This window comes from Lycium ferocissimum, chromosome 5 (assembly GCF_029784015.1).
Source record: "Lycium ferocissimum isolate CSIRO_LF1 chromosome 5, AGI_CSIRO_Lferr_CH_V1, whole genome shotgun sequence".
NCBI lineage: Eukaryota > Viridiplantae > Streptophyta > Magnoliopsida > Solanales > Solanaceae > Lycium > Lycium ferocissimum.
The window spans coordinates 26,982,068-27,005,384 of NC_081346.1; the positions used below are offsets into that span (position 1 = coordinate 26,982,068).

Genomic DNA, 23,317 nt, shown 5'->3' on the forward strand with positions numbered 1-23,317 from the left:
GGAGGATAATTGCTAACAGATTTTGGGGTAAGCTCCTTCCCATGCCAGGCCGCCCGAAGATCTTCTACTTATGATGTCTTTTCTTATTCTGGACATTATAGTTATTTATTAGACAAAATTCAGTTTCTTAGATGTGTTTTGGCTTAGAGTCACGTACGATGACTTTCGGGTTTTGGGGAATTTGTAATAGTTAGACTTCTGCACTTGTTTTAGTATTTTATGGCATGACTTAACCAATTTATTTGATGCGTGAATGAGTATAATCGTTGACTTGTTTAATCTAAAATCAGACTTGAATGAACAGAGGTCTTGTGTGTTGGTTCGCCCACTTGGACTTAGTTGGGTGTCAGTCATGGCGGGTTGAGTAGTGACAAAACATGCCAACACCCTCATCCCCAACTAAAATTCTCAATTATACATACCCATGAGATAAAATCACATTATTTTGCATGCAAGTTTCATAGTAAATGAATATACAGCCATCATCCCCACCTTTATGCATCATAACATGTGAGAAGAAGAAAGTGAAAAAATCAACACACCTGAGAGACGACTTTGGTTCAATTGAAAAAAATCAATCGACTTTAACCACAAAGAAATGCGCGTATGCATGCAGTTTGGATTTATGAATGGATTGGGTTTTATGAGAAGGGGTTTATGGGTGTTAATAGAGTGATGGGTGTTAATGAGGGGTGTTAATGGGACGGTTATGGAGTGATTTGTGGAGAGATTTGGGGAGTTTGAATTTGAGTGGGAAAAGGAATGTTGGTGATGGGTGGAGTGTGTGTGTATGTTTTTACGGTTTAGGTTTTTAAACCCTATCTATTCCAATTGAATGCCTATTTGTCTTTTTTAATTTTAATTTTTACGTTCTACTTTACGGACCGTAGAACGGTTTATGGACCATTCTACGATCACTTACCTAGAAGCATGCTGACGTGGAAAGCCTATTTGTGTTACAATTTTACGCTTCCATTTACGGTCCGTAAAACCGTAAATTCTGGCGTAAAGCTGTAACAGTGAGCTAGTTTTCACTACCCCATTTTACGCTTCCATTTATGATCCATAAACTATTTTACGGGCCGTAAATTTTAGAGTAAATCAGGAATAGTCTTCAATCTATGCTTCTATCTGCAGTCCATAAAAAATTGTATGGGCCGTAGAGTTTGGCGTAGATTCATTCTAGGCTGTTCTGCAGTTATCTATCCACTTCTTCAATATTCCAACTCTTTAAGAATCCTAGCACACAACAAACATCAAAACAATCTAAAAATCAAAAGTGCATGAATGTAAACATGGGTTGCCTTTTAAGAAGCGTTTAATTTAACGTAGCGGCATGATGGTGCTACCATTTTACTCCGGATCAGGAGTGTAGCCATGTTTCAAATGGTAACTATCAATAATCCTGTCTCCAAAAATGCACCAATGGTAATGCTTCACCCTTTGGCCATTCACCCTAAAGGTTTGAGTTCCATCCTCGGACTTCAATTCAATCTCGCCATTGGGTGACATACTTACCACTTGAAAAGGCCCGAACCATCTGGGTTTCAATTTGCCTTTTGGAAGTCCCGCTTGAGGATATTTTTATCATGATAGTGCTTCATCCTCTCCTTGTACAAGGCTGCACTCTCATATGCTTGGTACCGAAATTCATCCATCTCATTCAGTTGAAACAACCTAAGCTTGGTTGCCTCCTCCCAATCCATATTCAGCTTTTTCAATGTCCACATGGCCTTGTGTTCAAGTTCAACTAGCAGATGGCACGTCTTTCCAAACGCCAGCCTATAAAGAGAAGTTCCAATGGGCATTTTGAATGTGGTTCTGTAGGCCCAAAGAGCATCATCAAGTTTTCAGGACTAGTCAGTCCTGTTTGCATTGACCATCTTGGCCAAGATGCTCTTTATCTCTTGATTAGAGATTTCTACCTAGCCACTAGTCTGAGGATTATATGGAGTGGCCACCCTAGCGCCTTGTTGCAGAAATGAGTACCACTGTTACCAATGATAGTTCTTGGGGTGCCAAAACGGGTGAAGATGTTCTTCTTCAGAAAACTGGTGACACTCTTCCCTTCATTATTGGGTAAAGCCACTGCTTCTACCCACTTTGAGACATAGTCGACGTCCACCAATATGAATTTCATACCACCTGAGCTCACAAAGGGCCCCATATAATCAGTGCCAAAAACATCAAAAATCTCTACCTCCAACACAAAATTCATAGGCATCTCCTGCCTCTTAGCAATCGATCCTTGGCGTTGGCATTGGTCACAAGACCTTGCCATCAAATTTGCATCATGATAGAGAGTTGGCCAGTAATATCCACACTCGAGCACCTTAGCCGTTGTGGGATTTCCACTATGGTGACCCCTAACAGGAGAGTCATGGCAGGCCTTTAAGATATCCATCACCTCAGATTCAGGAACACAACGTCAAATGATGTTGTCGGTGCATGTTCAAAACAAGTATGGTTTATCCTAATAATATTGCCTGCAATCTCTCAAGAACTTCTTTTTCTGGTATGCCTTGATCTCTTCAGGAATAAGCCCAGTCACCAAGTAATTTGCAATGTATGCATACCATGGTGCTACATCAGATGACACTGCTAGAAGTCTTTCATCTGCATTATTGATTTCAAGTTCCCTCATCGGCCTCCCGGCTTCCTCAAGCCTTGATAAATTATCCGCAACTGGGTTCTTTGACCCGTTTCAATCTTTGACCTCAAAGTCGAATTCTTACAACAAGAGAATCTAACGAATCAACCTCAGCTTATCATCTTTCTTTGCTACTAAGTACCGCAGTGCTGCGTGGTCAGTATACACCACCACTTGGGACCCCAACAAATAGGCCATGAACTTCTTTAAAGCATAGACAATGGCAAGTAGTTCTTGTTCGGTCACTGTGTAATTCATCTGGGCACCACTCAATGTTTTGCTAGCATAATAGATTGGGTGAATGATCTTGTTGTGATGCTGACCAAGAACCGCTTCAATTGTGAATCCGCTATCATCACATATCAGCCCAAACGGAAGTGACCAATCAGGTGACATAATAACAAGAGTAGATTTAAGTCGTTCCTTCAATTCCTTAAATACCTTGTGACACTTTTCATCGAACTCAAACTTAGCCTATTTTTCAAGAAGCTTGCACATGGGATTTGCTATCTTCAAAAAATCTTTAATGAATTGCCGATAGAACCCGACATACCTAAAGAAACTTTGAACCTCTTTGACTGAGATGGGTGGAGAAAGCTTTGTAATAACATCAATCTTGGCTTGATCAATGTCAATTCTCTTTTCAGCTTGTGGCCAAGAACAATTCCTTCCTTCACCATAAAGTGACACTTCTCCCAGTTAACAACAAGGTTGGCTTCCTCGCACCTCTTTAACACTCAACCCAGATGGTCAAGACAATCATCGAACGAATCATTGACAATAGAAAAGTCATCCATGAAGACCTCCAAGAAGTCTTCCACCATATCAAAAAAGATAGACATCATGCAAGGCTGGAAAGTGGCTGGAACATTGCATAGACCGAATGGCATTTGGCTGAACGCAAAAGTCCCATAAGGACAAGTAAATGTGGTCTTCTCCTAATCCTCCTAGGCAATATTAATCTGATTATAGCCAGAGTACCCATCCAAGAAGCAATAATAAGACTGCCCCACTAGCGGTCAAACATTTGATCAATAAAAGGCATATGGAAGTGGTCCTTGCATGTTTCATAGTTGAGCTTTCGATAATCCATACACATTCTCCACCCTATAATTGTTCTTTTTAGAATCAGCTCGTTCTTCACATTGGGCACCACTGTGATGCGATCCTTCTTCAGAACACATTGCACTGGGCTAACCCATTTGCTATCTACAATCGGGAAAACCACTCCGGCGTCTAACCACTTAATAATCTCCTTCTTGACCACCTCTTGTATAGGTGAATTCAGTCTCCTCTGATGTTCAACACTCTGTGTGCTATCTTCCTCGTGTTGAATTTTATGCTCACAGATGCCAGAGGGAATCCCCCGAATGTCTGCAATGGTCCACCTTATAGCTCACCGGTACCCTCTTAAAATTTCCAGTAACCTCTTCATCTACTTATCCGTCAGCAAAGCAGAAGCAATAACTGACAATGCTATCCGGACCGAGAAACTGATACCTCAGATGTGCTAGGAGTTTCTTGAGCTCAAGCTTTGGTGGCTCAATAATTGATGGTTTTGCAGGAGGAGTTTTCTCAAGATCAAAAGATAATTTCTTTGGCTGATAAGAATAATATCCCAATCCTTCAAGCGAATTTACATTTTTTATATATCCCTTCATATCATCTGCATCAAAATTGACTAGGATAGCCGCTACTGTTTCCCCAAGGCACTCTTCTTCCATCTTGAATTCAACGGCCTCGTCTATTATATCTATAGCATCAATAACCAAAATGCTTTCGTAAGCACTCGGTAGTTTCATGCCTTTGCTGGCCTGAAAGGTCACCTCTTCATCGTTAACACAAAATTTGATCTCGTTCTTCTCTGAATCCATGAAAGCCCTTCCAGTGGCAAGGAAAGGTCTCCCCAGAATAATATCAATATCTTGATCAACAGCACAATCAAGAATCACAAAATCTGCTGGTAAAAGGAATTCGCCGACTCGAACAAGCACGTCATCAACAAACCTAACTGACCTCTTTATGGATCTATTAACCATTTGCAGTCATATGATAGTAGGTCTAGGCATTCTCAATCCTGATTGCTTATAGATAGCAAATGAGATTAGGTTAATGCTAGCCCCATTATCACAGAGAGCACGAGCAAAATCATGATGGCCAACAGTGCACGAAATAGTAAAAGCCCCTGGATCCTCTTTCTTCTGAACTCTGGTTGTAGGTATGACAGAACTAACATGATGAGTCACACTCACAGTGTCATGCTTAACTGGCCTCTACTTCGTCAATAGAACTTTTAAATACTTCACAAAACCCATCATCTCTTGGAAGGCATCAAGAAACAGAATATTCATTGATAGCTACTTCAGTTGATCATAGAAACGTTGACACTTAGCATCCGTAGTTTTCTTTAGCATCCTTAGTTTTCTTCACTAACCTCTGAGAAAAGGGAGGTGAATATTTTATCAATTAAGTCAAGAGCCTAAGTGCCCTAGTAACTTTACATTTCCCTTTGTCACTACTCACATTTCGAGCCTTTGGAACATCTGGCACAGGATCAACTTCAACCACATTCGGAATTTCATCTTGCACTTTCTCAATCTCACTTGGCACCTCAAATAGCACCTCTGTATCTACTTCTTCTGTAGGCCCCTTTTAGCTACTTTTGCACCCACACCTTGAAGCAGTTTCCCACTTCGGGTGCTAATGAAAGCACACTTCTCAAGATAATTACCTCCACCGCTCTTGGGATTTGTAATTGTATCACTTGGGAGGCCTCCCTTTTGTGGAGGGTATTGCTCTCTCGAAATATCTCTTATCTGTGACTCAAGCTTTTAGATGGAAGCAGTGTGGGAGCCTATAGTTTCGGTCAATCCCTTCAAAGTTTTATCGGACTTCTCTTGGTTGGATAGTGCCCTCTCAAGAATGCTCTCCTGCTTAGAGCTTCTTTGCTCATTCGATTGATCCTTCGGTGGATCATAGGGATTGGAACTCCTATTTCTGAAATTATTGTTGTTGCTGTAGTTAGCTTGGTTCGATCTACCATAATTATTGTTGTAATTACCTTGCCCGTGTTGAGGTCTCCACTAATTTTGATTTTGGTTCTGATAACCTCCTTGGCAATTCTGCCTCTGATAACTCCCTTTAGTTATTCATATAATTAGCATCTTCATACTGCATAGGAGGTCCCTCTTAATATGGACCCTCAGGAACTTGGTACATCCCTTTCGGCATAGTCTGCACATCTTCAACTGTATTCACTCTCTTAGTTTCTTTTTCATCTAACCTCTTCGTTAGCAAAGTAATGTTGGTTTCAATCTAGGCTAGAATTTGTTGTGTTTCTTTCACAATACTGTTGATTAACGGAGACCCATACGCTACTGTTATACCTCGAAAAATTTTTGCATCGTTTGCAACGTAAGTAAAGTAACGTAAGCCGGAGAGGTCATGGAACTCTTATAAGGTTAATCAAGACCTTTAACAAGTGTTAAGAGAGTATATAAGGGTTCTGGATCAAGCAAAATGAAGGAATTAAGTTTGTCAAAATTTTGGAAAAACTTGGCAGAATTCCGGACAGAATATTTGGTCCAATTTGAGGGAGGTGTATCTCCTATAATATGAAGAGTTATGGAATGCATAACATATGTAAATTTAAGTTCATTGAGGCTAGTTTCCAATACAACAAATCGTTTGTCGATACGACATCGGAGTAGAAAGTTATAGGTGTTTCAAGATAGGCTATCAGAGGCTTCTCCGCGAACGCGAGCCAAGGCCTCGTGAACGTGAAGGGCAAATGGTAAGCCGGTGGAAACTGACCTTCTGCCCTATAAATACCAATTCCCACCCATTTACACCTAATTCTTACACCCTTAGAGTTCTAGAAACCTCTAGCACACCTCTCCTAACATTCCTTATCATTAAAACAAAGAAATCATAAGGAGGTTATGTAATGTAATCTCGGGAAGCTTGTGGCAACAAGCATAGCTATTGTCGCTATTGAAGTTATAGATGTTAAGCTTGAAAAAAGGGTTTGGATTTAGAGATTTTGGACCGAAAAAGGTATGTTCTTCATCTTAACTTTGATATTGAGTTGTTTTGGAGGATTTAATGGTTTAAAGTAAAGGAACACATAGTATAAAGGTCTTAGTTTGATATGTCGATGTTATTGGCTTATGAACTGATTTTCGAAGGAAGTTTCAGATGGATTTGTATATATTTTACATGTAGTATCTTGATTATGTTATTGTTAATGATGTTTGGGAGTTGTTTTGGAATTTGGTGGAAGTAGATGATATAGGGGAAATGCTTACCGAATTCTCGTAATCCGAATCATCCTTTGATATACAACTTATCTAAGTTGATGTATGAACATGACGGAATATGATTAAGGATATATTTTTTCAATATAGGTTCGGGTGAAGGGCAAGCATCGAAATAAAGGATTCTTTCGAGTAGCAGCTTGACGAATAAGGTATGTAAGGTGTTTGTTTTCCTCTTTCTTTGGCACAAATCCAACTAGAATATGAACACGAGCGTTCCATAACAATTCAGTCCATTCCTATGCTATGTATTTCAAATCTTAATACCTTAATTTTTTGATTTATTCTTGAAATATTTTCATGTTTATCATCCTTAAGTTATTTCTTTGTATTTGATACGAATTCCATAATTCAGTCAGAGGTTACTGACCTTACATCACTCTGAAAGGCCCAATGTCAGTCCATTGACTCCTCATGCATTATACATATATTTATTGCACTATTTTACTACACCGCCCCGCGCTATAGTCGGTCGGACAGGCACGTAGATGCACACACCACTGCAGTGGGCATGTTATGATGATGCCCCAGACGCGGGATGATGATGATGTACTATACACGCGCACACACACACACATTTGCATATGATTTAAACTTATGCATTGCATATTGTACGTCCTCAGATGGCTTAGGTTACTTCTATCCTTCTATATTTATGTCTTACTTATGATGTTGTTTCCTGCCTTACATACTCAGTACTTTTATCAGTAATGATGTCCCATTCCACGGGACGCTGCATTCGTGCTTCAGGTCTTGACAGACAGAGTGGAGGACCTCTTCAGTAGGACTATCAGCTTCAGCGGGTGTCAGCAAGTGCCACTACACCAAACTTGCTATCTTCCGGTATATTTATGTTATCATGATATATGTTCATATGCACACTCTTGGAGGCTCATAGACACAATGGAGTATGTAGATATTATGTCTGACCTTGTCGGTCACGTTTTGATTTTGGTATTCTCCTGAAAGCCTTGTCGGCTTTATGACACTTATTGTGTTGTAGCGGCCTTGTCAGCTTGCTTATGTATATATATGTTGAATTATTGCATATTTCTCTATTTGGGCCTTTTCTACGTGCAGGTGTCCTTCGAGTCATGTTTGAGCCATATTATGTGATGATAATCATGGTAACTGTTACGCCAGGTGGTATCCGGCCTATAGGTTGGTTCCCGTCATGCTCCTCGTCGGGGTGTGACAGCTACACCATCAACACCACCGTAATGCCATGCTTGATTATGAGTAGTCAACCTATCAAGCAATTGAGTGACTCGGGCATATGTCGTGTCCATGAAGCACCCATCAGGTGTATTATTTGCCACTGCTTGTGTCATCGAATCTAACCCTGTATAGAACTTCTCCATTAATATAAGCTCTGGAAAACCATGATTTGGAGACTGCTGCAAATACTGCTTGAACCTCTCCCAAGCCTTATATAATTTCTCCCCCAGAAGCTGCTTGAACTCATAAATTTTATTATGGAATTCAGCTTTCTTGCTCGGAGGAACCACTTCTTGAGAAAGACATTCACCAGCTCACCCCACGTATGAATGGCATTGTGGGGAAACTTCTCAAACCAATCTCTTGCCTCGCTAGCTGAAGAGTATTTGAAAACTCTTAACCGAATTACATCAGGAGTAACAGAATTCTGGATATGTGTCTGGCACACACCAATGAAATTCTTCAAGTGTTGATGAGGGTCATTATCTGTAGAGTTTCAAAAATATCCCTCAAGTTTGAGCAATTGGTAGATAGTAGCATCGATCTTGTAACTTGCGGAATTAACTCTAGGTGGAACAATAGCAGATGCATATTCAACTTCTTGCATATAATCCGCAAAAACATTCTCCTTTTCCTCAATTTCCGATACTGGGGGCTCTACTTGCACACTCCTACCACCATTTGCTCCATGTCCTCCTCTATTGGCCATGATCACCTGGTTCACAGAAAACAACAAACAAGGTGTGAAGGAATAGAAAAAGTCTTGAAGTAAAGCACACACAACTTAGTAATTTCAAACCGTATTCCCCGGCAATGGCACCAAAATTTGATATGCTTAAATTACACCTTCTTAATAGCGTAAAGCGGACGTTGTCTAATATAGTAACCCAACTAGGTTAGGGTCGAACCCCACATGAATAGGCTGTGAAAAGGTTACTAAGGTAGTTGAGTACTGATTTGAGGTCTAATTTTGTATTCCCGTGAGTTTGTAAAAGAGTGTTTTGTTTACTAACTATTTTGCTTAGATTGTAATTAATTGGAATAAAGAAACCAAGGTTATGTCCCCTTTTAGATGAAGTGTAATGCTACGGGTGATGATATGATATAATTCTAGTGAATTGTTGTACGAATGCACTTAACCTCTAATTGACTTCCTAATATTTCCCAATAATTAGAAAGTATTTCTCTTTATGATTTTTCCAAATATAAAAGAGTTGATATGAAGAACAGTAAATATGTGCGAAGTACATTCCTCTTATTCCTAAGTGAATTTATTAAACATGGGTTAACGCCCCGAGTTCTTGTTACTTATCCGTACCAAACCCTAACTTTTTTTCCCAAGTAACGTAAGGTTTATGGCTTAAGTTAATATTTGCAACCATCAACTAACATTGAAGAATAAAGAAGAAGTAAACCCTAACAACCTATTATGCCTATATCAATCACAAACACCCAATCACATAACACCAATCATTGGGTTCACAACCTTAGTATTGAATTTAGCTACTCATAATATTTAATGCAAAACAAGATATTGAAGAAGTCATTAATGCTTACTATCGAATAAAGAAGATAAAAAGTTGTAATCTTGTCCTCAAAAGCTTCAAAAACTATAAAGTATTCAATGCCAAGAAGAAAGAGAGTAAATCTGACTAAGAATCACTCACAGAACCCTACATTATGTATTTATAATGGTCCAAGATGTGGAAAATATTTTGAAAAAACTGCCCCCGTCAAATCAAGATACGGTCCGTAAAATCTTCAATTTCCACCGTAAAGTTCAATTTCTCTTCCAGTTCTACACTTCCTTTTGACGGACCGTAAATCAATTTACGGTTTGTAGATTTTCCTCAGGTTGGGATGCTGACTGTTACTGATCTACGCTGGGATTTACAGACCGTAAAATAATCTGCGGTCCATATAGCTTGCCGTGAATTTTCTTCAGCTTGAGCGGCTCACTGTGATGGTTTTACGGTACAATTAACGGGCCGTAAAATGATATACGGACTTTCTTTTGTACCGTGAATCCTCCTCTTTAGCAAACTTCTCTATTTTCACTTCTTTTTACTTCCTTTCACAGAATTCCCGACTTTCGCCTAATGGACACTAAATACCTGTAACACATCAAAAACACAACACAATGACACAAACTTGCTTGAAAAGAAGTAAAACTCACCTTTAAAAAGTATCAAATGTGCCGAAATTGCGTGGCACATCATGTGTTACTATCAGTTGTCATATTTGTTTGCATCTTGCTATTTGGTTGTCTTTTTTCTTACATTCCTGCCACGTGTACTTTTCTTCTGAGCTGAGGGTCTACCGAAAATAGCCTCTGTATCTCACAAAGATAGGGGCAGGGCTGCATACATCCTACCCTCCCCATAGCACACTTGCGGGATCACACTTGATTTTTTTTATTTTTTTATTTTTTTTTGGGTTGTTGTTGTTTGTATACCCATTCCAACAAACACTTCTAAGATTTTCTGTAATTCTTGTAAGTTCAATAAAATGCACAAGACTCCTTTTCTAGTTTCTTCAATAAAATCGGCGCGACCTTTGGAATTTAGTTATTCTGATATATGGGGAACTTCACCTTTAGATTTTCTTGATGGCTTTAAGTACTATCTTATTTTTGTGGATCATTATACAAAATATGTTTGGCTCTATCCTATGAAAGGGAAATATAAAGTTGCGCATATTTTTCCAAAATTTAAAGTCATCGCAGAGTAATTCTTCAGTCACTCTATTGTCTGCTTTTACTCAGATATTGGTAGTGAATTTATCAGTTTAAAGGATTTCTTTGCTTCTAATAGAATCTCTCACTTTTTTACTCCTCCTCACACTCCTGACCACAATGGCACGGCCGAAAAATGGCATAGGCATAATGTTGAAATAAGTATATCTATTCTTTATATTGTTAATCTTCCATTATCATTTTGGTCATACACTTTTCAAACTGTCACATATCTGGTAAATAGAATGCCCACCCCTTTATTGAAAAATGATTCACCATATCTTTGAATATTTGGATCTCTTCCAAATTATATGAAGCTGTGTTTTTTATTGTCTATGTTATCCTTGGTTGAGACCATATGCACAAAACAAACTACAACCTCATTCATCTCAGAGTGTGTTCCTTGCGTATTCTTTAAATCATAGTGCACATAAATGCTATGGTCCGGTCACTTCGACACTTTTTATTTCGAGACATGTAGATTTTGTTGAGCATGAGTTCCCTTTCAAACCATCCAACTTAGTGATGTTAGAGTGTGTGATGTTATTATTGAGAATTGAACTCCTTATTTTATTATTCCACACTTACCCCTTTCAAACTCACCTGTTTGTTCCTCTTCTACTCTTTGGACGATCCCTTTCTCTTAGTACAAATATGATTAGTCGTGAATGTCTTTCCCCTGGTCCAACTACTCCAAATGACAGTACTCCATCATCAAATGAGTCATTAAGATCATCGGTACATGTTTCTTGTATGAGATCCTCGCCAAATTTCTCTCCTACTTTCTTATCTTCTAACCATGACAGGGACTTATCGGGAAACACTCATCCCATGATCAATCAAGTAGATAATAATATCCATAAACCAACACAAAATGTTATGCTTGCACACCTCCCTTTCTAGCACAATAGCCAGTTCTCTCATCCAAGGCAGTGACACTCCATCCAAAGCCCCTGCAAATACATCTAGCCATGATTCACCATCTTATTCTATTTCCCTTATTGTCCAACATGTTGTACTTTCTGAGCACAACTTACTGCCCAAGATCAAAATCAAGCCAAAATCTGTGTCGAGCACTAAATGATCCTGCTCGGAAGGTAGTCATGGATGAAGAAATTCAAGCATTACAATTCAAGGTACATGAGAGCTCATTCCATCTACTGCAAAGCAAAATTTAGTTGGCTCTTAATGTATTTTTTGAGTCAAGCTCAATTCTGACAATTCATTAAATAATATAAAGCACATCTTGTTGCTCAAGGATTTAAACAACGGACGAGCATTGATTATAAAACCTTCTCTCCAGTTGCTAAGCACACTACAATTCGAGTTATTTTAATTGTAGGTTATTTTAATTGTAGATGTCACGTGAGATTGGCCTTTGTGTCAAGTAGATGTCAATAATGCCTTCTTGCATGGGAAGAAGTCTATATGGCTCAACCTAAAGGTAGTGTTGACCACATAAGACCTACACATGTTTGCAAACTCAACCTTAGGTTGGTATTACGAACTACATAGCTATCTTCTAACCTTGGGTTTTCAGATTTCTCATGTTGATCATTGACTCTTCATTTAGAATCAGTTGGGTATCACTATTTACTTAGTCGTTTATGTTGATAACATGGTTGTTACTGGGAGTAATCTAAATGTTGTCGATCAATTTTTTTTTTTAGACTTGCACAATGCTTCTCGATCAAAGATCTTGGTTCTCTTAACTATTTTCTTGGTGTTCAAGTCGTGAGAACATTTGATGGGCTCTTCTTATATCAAAAGAAGTATAATATCAATGACTTAATTGATAAGGCACAGATGGATGGTGTGAAAGCAGTCAATACCCCCATATCTATTGAAAATTCCTTGTGCTTGAAGGACATCACACATCTTGATGATGTTATGGTCTATCAATTGTTGTTGGCAGCTTGCAGCATTGACAAGACCGGATACAGACTTTGTCGTAAATAAGCCAACACAATCCACCCATCATCCGACTAAAAATCATTGATCTGCAATCAAACATGTGGTTTATCATTTAGTTGGAATGATGAACTATGGTCTATTTCTGCATCGTAAGTCTCCACTTGATCTTCATGCCTTTTCAGACACAGATTAGGCAAGAAATGAGGATACTCGCTTTTCCACTAGTGCCTTTTATGTCTATCTTGGTAAACATCTAGTCTGCTGGAGCTCAAAGAAACCACGAAGTGTAGCTATATCATCAACTGAAGCGGAATATCGTTATGTTGCCTCTACTACTGCTGAAATTCAATGGATTCAGAACTTACTAGTGTAGCTAGATCATCAACTGAAGCGGAATATCGTTATGTTGCCTCTACTACTGCTGAAATTCAATGGATTCCGAACTTACTTCGTGAGATTGCTATTTCATTACCAAGGCAACCAGTTGTCTACTATGATAATTTAGGTACCATATATTTTGTTGCTAATCCAGTCTTTCATTTGCGGATGAAGCATCTCGAGGTTGATTATCATTTCATTCGCACTATAGTTCAAAATGGCTAGCTTCGAGTTTCTCATATTTCTGGAAAAACTCAACTTGCGGATTTACTTACAAAAACTCTCCCTAGTTCTTTGTTTGCAGATCTTCGGTGCAAGATTGGCGTTTATGATCGATCGTCATCTTGAACAGGCATCTAAGAAATCATTGTATTCTCTAGTGATTGATAGATTGATATGATTTGATTATAATCTGGTATGATTTGATTTAGTGGCGGAGCTACATAGACCGAAGGGTGGCCAGTTGAACACCCTTCATCTGAAAATTATATTGTACAATAACAACATACCCGGTATATTCCCACAAAATATATATAGAGAAAACTATACTGAATATATATATGTAAAAATTACTTTATGTGTGTGTATATATAATAACATTATCTCTATATCTATCCTTCCAAACTTCACATTTTACTATTTTTATAAGTTGCCAACTTTAATATCTAACCAAACACCAAAATTGTCTAAGAAACTTACTTGAATATTTATGTATACTATATATATATATATATATATATATATATATATATATATATATATATATATATATATATATATATATATATATATATATATTTGGTAGATAGGGATCTCCGTAAAAACTTCTATCGAGGAATGGGCGGAATTGAGTCATTTCTCTAGAACAATAGCTAAAGGGCCTGATACTATCACTTGGGTCTGGAACCTACATGTTGATGCTCACGATTTCGATAGCCATACCAGTGATTTGGAGGAGATCTCTCAAAAAGTATTTAGTGCCCATTTTGGTCAACGCTCTATCATATTTCTTTGGCTGAGCGGCATGTATTTTCAAAGTGCTCATTTTTCTAATTATGAAGCGTGGCTAAGTGATCCAACTCACATTGGGCCTAGTGCCCAGGTGGTTTGGCCAATGGTGCTCCAAGAAATATTAAATGGTGACGTAGGCGGGGTTTCCAAGGAATACAAATAACCTCTAGTTTTTTTCAGATTTGGAGAGCATCTGGAATAACTAGTGAATTGCACTATTGTACAGCAATTGGGGCATTAGTCTTTGCAGCGTTAATGCTTTTTGCTGGTTGGTTTCATTATCATAAAGCGGCGACAAAATTGGCTTGGTTTCAAGATGTAGAATATTTGCTGAATTACCATTCAGTAGGGCTACTAGGTCTTGGGTCTCTCTCTTGGGCGGGGCATCAAGTACATGTATTTTTACCGATTAACCAATTTCTAAATCTTTGGAGCAGATCCTGAAGAGATATCACTTCCTCATGAATTTATCTTGAATCGAGATCTTTTGGCTCAACTTTATCCCAGTTTTTTCAAGGGAGCAACCCTATTTTTCACCTTGAATTGGTCAAAATATGCAAACTTTTTTACTTTTCGTGGAGGATTAGATCCAGTAACTAGGAAGTGCATGGTGGTGATATTGCCCATCTCCGTTTTAGCTATTGCAATTCTTTTCCTAATAGCGGGTCACATGTATAGGACCAGCTGGGTATTGGTCATGGACTAAAAGATATTTTAGAAGCTCATAAAGGTCCGTTTACGGTCGGGGCCATAAAGGTCTATATGAGATCCTAACAACGTCATGGCATGTTAATTATCTCTTAACTTAGCTATGTTAGACTCTTTAACCATTGTTGTAGCTCATCATATGTATTTCATGCCCCCTTATCCGTATTTAGCTACTGACTATGGTACACAACTGTCATTGTTCACACATCACATGTGGATTGGTAGATTTCTCATAGTTGGTGTTGCCGCGCATGCAGCCATTTTTATGGTAAGAGATCATGATCCAACTACTAGGTACAACGATCTATTAGATCGTGTCCTTAGGAATCGTGATGCAATCATATCCCATCTCATAGGTTCAATCAAGATTTACTTCTCTGGAGTGCCAAAGGCAAGCATGACATCATTTTGAATATAAAGTCCCAGGGTATGGAATCCTAGAAAGAACTGGCCCAACTTAAATGAGCTATGATAGCTTCATTATGATCTAACATTCTTACCAATACAGTATCTTCATTTTGCTCCGGATTGTAATCTCTAATGAAAAATATAGCTCCATGAGAAAAAGCTCCTGTCATGATGAATCCTGCGATATTGGTGGTGGATATATAATGCAGCTTGAGTAGTAAAGTTTTGTGCTCGTAACCATCTGTCTTTCGGGGCATAAGACGATTCTTTCATGACCTGGGTGTTAATTTACCGACTAAAATATCACCCGTCTCTACAAAAGATCCCAGCATCACAATTCCATTTTTGTCTAAATTGCGGAGTAAATGGGCTTCTAAATGCGGTATTTCATTAGTTACTTTTTCAGGGCCTTGCCTTGTTTCATGAGTCTGAATTTCATATTTCTGTATGTGAAAAGAAGTATTAATATCTTCATATATCAAACGCTCGCTAATAACTACTGCATCCTTAGAACTGTAACCCTCCCACGGCATATATATATAATCTTGAACATCCTTGACCAAACTTCTTGCTTCGCCACTGATTTGACTATGATCCCTTGTAATCTGATTGTAATTAACTTGATTAGGATTTCATTACCAAGTTGAATTTCCAATCTTTGGTAAGTTACTTCTCTTGGTACCTTGTATAAATACTGAAACATTATGTGAATAATAGATAGGGAATTCAGCTATCTTCTCTAAATCTTTCAATATATATACCCAGAATCCTTTTGCACCATCATCTCATCCCCCTTCTAGGTTGCAAATAATTAAATCCTTAATTATCAGTTTAAGCTTAATTTCTTCAAGTGTAGTATCCAATGGCTCCTAAGTTGTCCCTCCAGATCTTTTCTGCACGCATATTTCTTGTTTTATTAACAGTTCCTCTGTCCAGCGCAACTCTTGGAGTCCAATACTATGATCAAACATGTCCTCATGCTGAAAATATTATTTATCAAACAATTCGAATCGCTTCGTATCACAATCATAAAGTCCCCGCACGTATTCTGAGGATGTTCTTCCATGATTGTTCCATTAGAGTCTCTCTCTCTCTCTCTCTCTCTCTCTCTCTCTATGTATTAGTCATTATTATCACTACTAGATGCATGCATGCATGCAAGAGATGGGAGTTGAAACTATTTTGTTAATGATTTACAGGGATGTGATGCATCGGTTCTATTGGATTCAACACCAGGAAACAAAGCAAAGAAAGATGGTCCTCTTAACATCTCTCTTAGAGCTTTCTATGTGATCGATGATGCCAAAATTAAGCTCGAAAAGGCTTGCCCCCAAACTGTTTCTTGTGTGACTTACTTGCCATCGCAGCTAGAGACGTCGTGGCTATGGTACTATATTCCATCATCCTCCCTACTAATGAGTTTAATTTTTGTGCACCCATGATATGTGTAGGAAATCAATCCGTAATCTGTATTGATGTATGAAAGTCCTTATATACAAAGTAGGTATAATGATACTAGGCTAAATTATAGGACCTAATTACAATACATAAGGAGAGGAATATTTACATAAGGAAGGGAATATTTACAATATTTACATAGTCATCACACCCGCCGTTAAAGCGGGGAGGTTGTCGTACGCTAGGCCCTCGTCCTCAAATCATCAAATAGCACGCGCGGAAGACCTTTAGTGAAGATATCTGCGATCGTAACGGGACGGGACGTGAAGAACACGAACTTCTCCACGAACGCTTTTCTCGCGTACGAAATGTATGTCCGTCTCAATATGTTTAGTGCGTTGGTCTTTGAACCGGATTCCCCCGATAGGTATATGGCACTAACGTTATCACAATAAACCAATGTAGCTGTCCGGATGGGGACAGCGGAGCTCCAAGAGAAGGTTGCGAAGCCAATAGGACTCGAGAGACGACATTGGCGACGCCACGATGTCGGCCGGCACTCGACTTGGACAAGGTAGGTTGCCGTTTGGATGACCATGAGAGGAGGTTATCTCGAGAAGACACAATAACCGAAGTTGATCGGCGAGTGTACGGACAACCACCCCAATACCGTACATAAGAGACAAGAGAGGCAACGGAGGATTTGTACAGATGGAGACCAAACTCAATAGTACCTTGAACGTATCGGATTACGCGTTTAAGAGCATGCGTATAGGCGACACTTGGGATGCATTACATGTGAAGGCATACTTGTTGAACCGCATGGAAGATGTACGGTGCTTGTGAATGTGGTGCGCAAAGCGCGACGACTTACACGATATTGGGTGGGATCGTCGCGAGCCGACCGCGGCACCGAGTTTGGGTTGGTGTCGTAGGTGTACGGCCCCGAGCTTCTGACGGATGTCGTGCCGCACGCTCTATAATATACCTTGCATAATTCTTACGAGAGAGAAACATGCCATGTGAAGTGCGGGTAACGACGATACCCGAAGAAAATAGTGAGAGGGCCCAAATCCTTCATAGCCAATTCGGCACTAAGGAGAGACATGATGGATTTCTGAGCGTACGAGGAAGGTATGTGAGAATAATATCGTCAACATATAGCGAGAATGTAAGCAATGTCGAGAACCTCGACAATAAATAAAGAGAGAGTGATCGAGATCGGCTATGTGAAAAACCAATGGTGGGAGACATAATACGCAAGCGTTGGAAACCGTGCACGGGGTGCTTGCTTAAGTCCGTCTGACGGCTTATCAAGAACGGACATGATGGGGATGCTTGGGATCCTTAAACCCGATAGGGTGATGATATAAACCGTCTCATTAAGATTCTCAGGTGTGAGAAAGCATTCTTGACGTCCGGTGATGAATGGGCCAAGAGTGTGCAAGTGCAATGCTCGAACGGTGCGAATAGTAGCCGGTTTGACAACCGGACCGAAAGTCTCGTCGCGATCGGCTCAACCACAGTTGGTTGCCATCGCGGACAAGACGGGCTTTGTGCGGCTACGAAAAGAACCATCGATTTCTTTTTATGACGAAAATCCACATAACGAATAAGATTCACATCGGGGGGACGTGGAACCAACTCACGTCTTATTATTAGAGCATTATGTTCGTCAACCGTGGCAGCTTTCCAATTGTGGTCATTTAGAGCAGCGACAGATTTCGCGGATAGGCGAGATGGAGAGAAGGGGTCAAGATTAGGCCGAACGGTTGTTTGGGTTTGAGAAAGATCCGCGTTGGCCTCTGGCAACCATGCGGGAGAGGGCCGCACAGCGCAGTGACGGGTGGGACAAAGGGGGGTTAGGGACCGCCGGGCAACGACGGGTGGGCAACAAGTGGTGGACCGCCGGGCAACACGGGCGGAGCCGGTGGAGGGGGCTCGCTCGGTCCGTGGGCCACCGAAGCACGACGACGGGCGAGGGTGGACCCAGGAACGACGGGGAGGAGTAGGCGGAGACAAAATGCAAGGTATAATGGGAAATTCCATGGTCCAAAAATTCATAGGAAGATGGGGTGGGGGAGGCATTTGGAGAAGGGAAATTGAGCTTCGTCGAAAGAGACATGCCGAGATGATGATTTTGTTGGCAGACAAATCATAACACTTATATCCTCTATGATTCAACGGATAGCCCAAAAAACACACGGGGTGGATCTCGCTTGTAACTTATGAATAGTCGTAGACGGGAAAAGAGGATAGCATAGACACCGAAAACCGGAGATGGGAATAAGAGGGGGTTCGTTGATAAAGAACTTGCGTCGGTGATTTTTGCCCAAGGACTTTGGTAGGAAGTATATCGAGGAGGTATGTGGCCATTTGGAGAGCATGATGCCAAAAGAGGGGGGACGGAGGAGTGGACAAGAAGAGTGCGCACTATGTTGTTAATGGATTTAATTTTTCGTTCCGCTTTGCCATTTTGAGGAGATGTATGGGGCAAGAAAATGAAAATTTATACCATTTGAGGCGCAAAAAGATTGAAAATGCCCATTTGCGAATTCCCGCCCATTGTCACATTGAATGTTTTTAATGTCTCTTTCGAATTGAGTCCGTATTAACGCCTTAAAAGATAGAAAAGTGGAATACACTTGAGACTTGTTAGAGATAGGAAAAGTCCAAAGAAAATTACTATAATCATCAAGAAAGAAAACGTAATACCTATGCCCATTAGAACTTAAATGGGAGATGTCCATAAATCACTATGAATGATGTCAAACGGCATAGTAGTAAACGACAACGAATCATAAAATGGCAATTTAACATGTTTCCTCAAAGGACAAGAGGTGCAAAAAGAAGTACGGGCCCTATTACATTCAATTAAAGCATTACTACGAAGAGAACTAAGGATAGTTTTCCTGGGATGGCCGAGGCGGGGAATGCCGCGAAGGCTAGGTGATGCGGCGAGGAAGGTGGATGGTGGAGTGGACCATTCGCGGTATTAGAGGATACAATTCCCGGTGCTCTCACATCTCATTAGGCGGCTCCCGGTCGGTAAATCCTTCACGAAAAACCCAAGAGGATCAAACTCAACAGAAACATTATTATCCTTAGTGAATTTACGCATTTTAAAACAAGGTTTTTGATGAGTTTTGGAGCATGCAAGACATTTCGGAGACGTAATTGAGCATTAGGTGGGGGAAGGGAAGTATGACCATAACCTCAATTGGAATAGTGCTACCTATTACCAACAATAATTCCATTATTGCTCTAAATTAAAATAAGACGTGAGAGTACCGAGTTGGCAAATATGTGTGAAGTCGCCCCTGTCCAGTGTGTACTAATTGTCATCCCATTGATGCATGGATAGCAGGCAGCATGGCTGCCTCCACGTCTGCCGAGTCACATCCCGAGGTAGGAGGAACGTGCATGGCATAGGCTCGTCGAGGCCGTGACCCGCGCCAAGAATGCCGGGCCGCGACGTGGCGGGTCGCCGCCGCCATCGTCTCGCCGGATACGGCAAGCGCGCTGGCCACCGCCGCGCGGTGCAGCGCAGGGCAGCCCCCGGTGGTCGTCCCGCCGGCCACCGGCCGCCATCGGGCGGGGCCCACGTCGCCGCGCCTTGCCTCCCGCGCGCGTTGTTGTTGTTATTTTTGCCCTTGTTCCTGCGAATTCCCGCCACGATTATTATCACGCGCGGCTGGCGGAATTATTGTTACCGCCAGCGCGGAGGAGGAGCATCATTATCAACAAGTAGCCGCGGGGTTGGAATCACGGCACGTTCCTTGGCTGCCGCATCTTCGAGCTTGAGTCCGAGTGACACCGGAAGAGAAAGAAGGCAAAACATCTTTACGTTGAATGGTGGTGACAAAGTGAGCATCGTCTCCCGGTTACGAGAAGTCGCAAGACCAAACGTTGATCGGACACGGGCGACCCGACGTTGGCAAGTCGATCCGTGAGAGACTCGAGCCCATTGTAATAAGCCATAACCGAGCCGAAGTCGGCCATTTTTGTGGTGGTGAATTCAGTTTCAAGGTACGCCGCCCGTGAGTGTTTATTATCTTGGAAAAGTTGAGCAACGCGATTCCAAGCCTTCTACAACATCATCCGCCACGAGAATAAGTAGGTGAGAATATCATGGGGAGACGGTGGCGTATATCCATTGAAGGACCACCGCATCAAGGCGTTTCCGTAGCGGAAGGTTAGCCGCCTTTGTTGCGTCATACGTGGTGAGTTCGGCGGTGTCGATGGGTGGTATGATGTGCTCGAGGACGAGTGAACGCGGGCTAGGACTTTGAAAGTGCGGGTCGCCCATTCGTGATAATGGCCGGTTTCCATGTCTAGAGTGATTGGGATTAAGGATTTCACATTCGTGACGGTTAAAGGTAATGGAAATTTTTGTTGTCACCATGGAAGGAGAAGAGGAAGGAGGAAAGGGGACGGCTAGGGTTAGGGTTAGAAGAGAGAGAGAGAGGGACGGCTAGGGTTTTGGAAGGAAACCTAGTCTGATACCATGTAGGAAATCAATCCGTAATCTGTATTGATGTATGAAAGTCCTTATATACAAAGTAGGTATAATGATACTAGGCTAAATTATAGGACCTAATTACAATACATAAGGAAGGGAATATTTACATAAGGAAGGGAATATTTACAATATTTACATAGTCTATCAATATGTATAGTTTCTTTTAACACCAGTAGACCTGTAACAATGAGTAATTGTCTCTAATTGTCCTACTTTGGTAATATAAGATACATGAAATGTGCAGTAGTGGAGTCAGGAATTTGTACAAGGGAATTTAAAAAATATTAGTAGAATATCATAGTTAAGATTCAAATTTGTTAACCTAATCATTTTTTGAACCTCCTTTACCATTACACTACAATATCAAGGGGGCTCGACAGTTTACATATAACAAAAAAAAAAAATACTCTATTTGCACAGTACATTTTCTGATGAAGGGGATCCAATTGGAACCCCTCTCTCTTGCTAGGACTGCCCCAAATAATCGGTTAAAATACACTAATGATATAAAAATTCTATATACTATTCTAATTTATGTGATATACTTTGACTGGGCACGGAATTTAAGAAATAAAAAAAAGACTTTTTGAATCTTGTGGACTAAAACAAGTCAAAAATATTTGTGTTGTTATAAATTATCTCGTTAAGTATAAAAGTTAATGTGTCATTATTTTTTAGATTGACTAAAAAGGAAAGTATGTCATATAAATTTGGACAAAGGGAGTATTAGTGTATATATAAAAGTTAAATCGAATGCTTAAAGTGCATTCATCAGCTCATAAATTCTTTCATGTTTGATCAATTTTGTAGACTGCAGGTCCATACTGGAACGTACTAAAAGGAAGAAAAGATGGAAGGGTGTCAAGGGCCAATGAGACAATTAACTTACCACTTCCATCCTTCAACACGAGCCAACTCATTCAGAGCTTTGGCAACATGGGTTTGGAAGTGAAAGATTTGGTTGCTCTCTCTGGTGGACACACACTCGGGTTTTCGCACTGCTCTTCATTTGAAGACAGGCTTCATAACTTCAGTCCAGTGCACGACACTGACCCCAGCATGAACGCACTATTTGCAGAGAGCTTAAAGAAGAAGTGCCCGATACCAAACAGAAATCGAACTGCAGGGCAATCCTTGGACCAAACTAAATCAGTATTCGACGACAACCATTACAAGCAAATTATTTCAGGGAAAGGTGTTTTTGCATCAGACCAGAGTTTGCTGAATGACAACAGGACTGGATTGATTGTTAAAGCATTTGCCAATGACCAAGCTCTGTTCTTCAAGGAATTTGCTGCTTCAATGATCAAGCTCGGAAATGTTGGTGTCCTTGAAAAAGGAGAAGTTAGACTCAATTGCAGAGCCGTGAACTGAGAAACCTGCGTTATATTTGCAAAGTTTGTTCGAAAATGAGTGCGATTTGTGTGCCTTTGTTTGTTCTTTTTGCTGGTCAATAATTCTCTGAATTGTGAGGCTTAATGATATACTAATAACTTTGCAACATGTAGTATTGCCTTGTAAAGTGAAGAGGTAGCAGAGGAAGAATAATATCATCAAATTGTTACAATTTTTTCACAACCTATCCTTTAAATCGTATTCAGTCTACACAGATTTCTTTCAATCAATTCTGTCATCAACAACAACATACCCAGTTGAATCCCACAGAATCAATTCTGTCATCAAAATTGAAATATTTTACAAGTTCGTAGATTCTGAGATGAGGTATTGTGGAAGTCTATAATGAATGTATTCCACCAAGAATTATTAGCTTCTTCTGAAATATCTCAATAGATTAAAACACAGACATCAATTCTGCTCCATATTTAACAGTGTCAAGTACATAAGAAGCAACCAACTCAACTCCCTCAAAAAAAAAAAATCAACAACAACAACATACTCGGTGAAATCCCACAAGTGGAGTCCAGTAAGGGTAGAGTGTACACAAACCTTACCCCTACCTCGTGGAGGTAGAGAGGCTGTTTCTGAAAGACCTTAGTAACCAAAAAAAAAAAAAAAAAAAGCAAAAAAATTAGACATCCTACCTTTCTTTGCTTGTGAAT

General features: G+C 40.2%; 1 non-coding gene and 2 pseudogenes across 1 annotated transcript; all 3 read left to right on the forward strand.

Moving 5' to 3' along the window:
- The first annotated feature begins 8,343 nt into the window (after nucleotides 1-8,343).
- LOC132058656 (small nucleolar RNA R71) lies at nucleotides 8,344-8,450 on the forward strand. The gene has a single exon (XR_009415376.1). It is a non-coding gene; the product is annotated as a small nucleolar RNA R71 (small nucleolar RNA).
- Nucleotides 8,451-12,021: 3,571 nt separating this feature from the next.
- LOC132057683 (photosystem I P700 chlorophyll a apoprotein A1-like) lies at nucleotides 12,022-15,341 on the forward strand (annotated as a pseudogene).
- Nucleotides 15,342-16,199: 858 nt separating this feature from the next.
- On the forward strand, nucleotides 16,200-23,300 carry LOC132057684 (peroxidase 66-like; annotated as a pseudogene).
- Nucleotides 23,301-23,317: the final 17 nt, after the last annotated feature.